This window comes from Brassica napus, chromosome C8, assembly GCF_020379485.1.
Source record: "Brassica napus cultivar Da-Ae chromosome C8, Da-Ae, whole genome shotgun sequence".
Classification (NCBI taxonomy): domain Eukaryota; kingdom Viridiplantae; phylum Streptophyta; class Magnoliopsida; order Brassicales; family Brassicaceae; genus Brassica; species Brassica napus.
In genome coordinates, this window is record NC_063451.1 from 627,836 (window position 1) to 632,741 (window position 4,906).

Consider the following 4,906-nt stretch of genomic DNA (forward strand, 5'->3'; position numbering starts at 1 on the left):
ATCATGAACTAATATATGATGATGGTCAGAGAGGTTTGAAACCTTTGTTTTCTCCGTTTCTCTAGAATAATAATTTTATTGTGGTTTGTCTAGTGATTTAGGAAGTATATGAAATTAATTGATAAAAAAATTGAACGATGCCCATATACCATGAAATAGAGTTTAGAATACGTTAATACAAATGTAGAATGTGGTTATAAATTTTAAAATAATACTAAAATTTATAGGTTTCAGTATATTAATCATTTACCGAAAAATTAAATATTTTGTAGGGGTTAACACATAGATTTTTTAAAAAAATTCAAAAATATGAAGATAGTGTTTAATTGTATAGAATTTAGATCAATGGTAGCGCAAGCATCACTTTCACTACATAGAAAGTCTTGGAATCGATTTGATTATCGGCTTCAATGGTTTCATACGGGTTGGAGAACACGTCCAAGTCAGAGATCCTGGGATGATGGATGATCACAAGGACGATGAGATGATCTCGTCCTCTTCCACCAAAGAGCAAATCCATACTCCTCTCGAGACTCGACAAAGCATATGCAGAATGGGGAATGCGATACGCGTCTTATCTAACCTTGGCTTCACGGTGACACTAGAAGTGATCATGGAGACTGTTAACCTCAGTAACTCAAAGAATATCGACACTCACGACATGCTTGGTTCAGAGTTTCACGTTGTGGTTTCAGAGAATGAAGCTGAAAGAAGACGTGAAAAGAGAAAAAAGTGAATCCCTCATTTGAACTGTCATCAAAGAGCTTGAGTTTTTTATGTTGCTCATTCAACAGAGACGTGTAACATATTTATAAACATATGTTAATCATATATAACAGGATAAAAAATTTCTGTAAAACATGATTTTAACAGTTGTTGTAATAAGATCCACTGATATTACTGGAAAAAAATGCTTACATATAAATTTCCAAAATTTTAATAAGATCATGTTATAATATGCCTTTTTGTGTAGCATCCATCATTGGCTTATTTACGTACAATCAATCATATAAGATAGAAGCCGAGTGACACCAGATTCGACTCCTCCTTGAGGCAACAACACTCAAACCTGTAGCGTAGGCCTCAAGTCTATTGGTCCTGCATAAACCGGTTTACCCCATCCAAAATCTGCAGCCTCATACATTTCAAACCAGCTTTGTTCTGACCATAATGACTTAGATTGTTAACATCATTGTGGATCTCATCGACCATTGTGGGTTCATGATTTGGGTTCAAGCCGTAAAGCAAAAGGGTACTAGAAGATCTGGTTACGTATGTATTAATCAACAATGATTTGTCTATATAATGAATACTGCAACGTCTCTATTATAAAGAGACCTATGAACATAAATTCAAGGCATGGATATATTTTCAAAAAAAAAAAAAATTGTCGATTTTAATTTCGTTAAGATTCTTATTACGATTTAGGAGGACGTGAAGAAAACCGAACCGGTTCAAAAGTTAAATCAAATCTTTTCGAGTTACACTTACTAGTAGTTATATTGCCGCGTCTGGTGAGAGTATTCGACCACAAACCAAACAAACACAGAGTCCCAAAATGAGTGTGTTAATCTTCACGTGCTTGGACCATGTTATTCTTCTAGGGCTAGACTACTTTTGTGTGTGTTCTTGGTGATTGGAACTTCTTGCCTTGGCTTTCTTGCAAAGCCAAATTTCTTTTTTCATAATCCTAAATTTGGTCCACTAGGACCACTACCCTAGTCTCTTACAACGAATAATGAAAAACATTTACTTTTACACAATAAAATGTATTATACAATTTACAGCCAAGATTTAATTACAAATGACAAAATTTGGCAAGTATTACAAATGTTGACCATCTCATGCATATGTTTGTGTTGTTAAGACTTGTGGTCCAAGCTCTTTTCCATTTTTTTGCCTCAATTCAAACGTTTTCTCATTTTACATACAAACACAGCAAACAACAGGTTGCTGTCAGAACCAAAATGAGTAAGAAAAATAGAAATACAAGTTATGTCTCTGTTTTTACCTTCTACCAAATTTACTAGAAAGAATAGAAAAAAAAATTGTCCAACTTTTACCAACTATTTTAGTTAACTATACAACGCACACATTATAAGATTTGAGGACTATTTACTTTTTGACTAAGCTCATGTGTGTTATATTGACCATTAACCATATTTCTTATACTATTAAAATACTACTACTATTTCGTTAAATGTATCACTTAATAAAAATCAAACTGTCACGCTAATTTTGCCGTATAAAAGCACATCTTTGGATGTATGTATATAAATCGATAAAAAATATAATCAAAATATGTAACAATGGTACCAGTACAAAAAATGAAAAAAGTAATGATCCAACCACAAACTGACGTGTCACAGAATTCTGGCTCGTCCAAGCTGTCAGTCGAGACTGTAGAACTGAACGCACACACAAGTCACTTGACCAGACCGACCTTTTGGCACCGAACCTGCTGTCTGTTTCAATTCACTGACACAACCCAAATGTTAAAAAACTTTCTTAATTTAGCATTCTTTTTTTTTTTTTTTTTTTTTTTTTTTTGTCATCAGCATTACAGACTCATGTTGACTCTGTGAACAAAACCGGGTGAGCCGAATCCATGTGAACGACAAAAGACGATTGCTTCCTAGCACTGCGTGCCAGACTATCCGCCTTTGAATTTTGCGTCCGTGGTACATAGATAATGTCATTCTTTCTTTTTGTCGGATTCTATTAATTTCATATCGTCTTCTATGACAAGCCATCAAACAAACAAAAAAAAGGCAGAAAACGAGTAAAGAGGAGGAAGAATATTTCACCTCTTGTTTTGCCTTCCTCCTCAAGCCACTCTTTTCTCTTCCCTCGAAAAACCTTTTTTATCCTTTTTAATAGTTTGATAATCCTCCATTAAAGCCTCTCACGGAAGCTCCCACGAGAATACCTCTGTTTCCCACCACACAGCTTCACTTTGATTAAAAGGAAATATGTATATTGACTTCTGTGTCACATGAATTACATCGGCGTTCTCTTTATACAAAGGTCGTGAAAGGAAATATGTCAAAAACCATATATACGAATGCCTAAAATATAAACCGACTTTATAGATTTTCTCAGTACTTTCCATTTCTTATATATATAAATATTATCATAGTCTCTGTTTCTTGAAGCTGAAACAGCTACTTTAGAAGAAGAAGATGAGATTTACACAGTTGCTTTGGTGTTTACTGCTTCTACTTCGATTCCGATTCTTAGCGGAGGCGATTCTCGACCCTGTTGATTTCTTGGCTCTGCAAGCGATTCGTAAATCTCTCGATGATTTGCCAGGTTCCAACTTCTTCCGGTCATGGGACTTCACCTCCGACCCCTGCGGCTTCGCCGGCGTCTACTGTGACGGAGACAAAGTGGTTTCTCTCAACCTCGGTGATCCCAGAGCCGGATCACCCGGTTTATCCGGTCGAATCAACCCGGCGTTAGGCAAACTCTCTGCTCTCACGGAGCTCTCCATTGTCCCCGGCAGAATCATGGGTGCTTTACCGGCGACCATCTCTCAGTTAAAAGACCTCCGTTTCCTCGCTATCAGCCGGAATTTCATCTCCGGCGAGCCTCGGCGAAGTTCGCGGTCTCAGAACACTCATTTTGAGCTACAATCAGCTCACCGGAACCATTCCGCCGGCGATCGGATCTTTACCGGAGCTCTCCAATTTGATTCTCTGCCACAATCACTTAACCGGATCAATCCCTCCGTTTCTCTCACAAACTCTAACTCGAATCGATCTAAAACGCAACAGCCTCACCGGTTCACTCTCTCCCGCGTCTTTCCCTCCGTCGCTGCAATACCTCTCACTGGCATGGAACCAGTTAACCGGACCAGTGGACCGGGTTTTACTTCGATTAAACCAGCTTAACTACCTTGATCTCAGCTTAAACAGGCTAACCGGCACAATTCCCGGTCGAATCTTCGCCTTTCCAATTACAAGCCTCCAATTGCAACGCAATTTCTTCTACGGATTGATTCAGCCAGCGAATCAAGTGACGATTCCAAACGTTGATCTGAGCTACAATAGATTCTCCGGTCAGATATCTCCACTTCTCTCAACCGTCGAAAATCTCTACCTGAACAGCAATCGGTTCACCGGAGAAGTCCCGGCGATCTTTGTGGAGAGGCTGTTATCAGCGAGTATACAGACGTTGTATCTGCAGCATAACTTCCTGACGGGAATACAGATTAGTCCGGCGGCGGAAATCCCGGTGAGCAGCTCACTGTGTTTGCAGTATAACTGCATGGTTCTGCCGTTAGAGACGCCGTGTCCGCTTAACGCCGGCCCACAGAAGACTAGACCCACGACACAATGCAACGAATGGCAAGGGTAATGCGTCGTATTACACTTTCTTGTGGAGGATTTTTCGGTGATAATATTTATATATTATATAGTTCTTATTTCATTTTATTATAGTTTTTTTTTTGAGGGGCAATGTGTTGAAAAGGGAAAGAGAAAACAAAAACGATTTGTGAATTCGTTAAGTGAATTCAATTTAATGTATAGAAGTAAGAAATATATTAAAATTGTATGGGAATAAAGTGATTTGTCATAACAATCCATATATATGAAAACATCATATCTCTTTCTAAAAACTATCAACTAATTCAAGTTAATCTTGTTGTAAATTAAATGATTTAATGTACCTGTAAATTATTTTCTCAATTTAATTAACCTTTAAATATTTTTTGCTTAGTTTGTCAATAGTTATTTTAATCATAACATTTAATATCAGTAATGCACTTTTATATATACTTGTATGTACTAATGTGTCTTTGTATTAATTCTAATCTATACTATAAATTTAGAAGTGAATTTGCTTATTTTCTTCTCGGTTTTTGTTTTGTGAGCCCATTTTTATGCTTGCCGTAAATTTTAGT

General features: G+C 37.1%; 1 pseudogene; it reads left to right on the plus strand.

Moving 5' to 3' along the window:
* Positions 1-2,711: 2,711 nt before the first annotated feature.
* Positions 2,712-4,588, plus strand: LOC106444745 (annotated as a pseudogene).
* Positions 4,589-4,906: the final 318 nt, after the last annotated feature.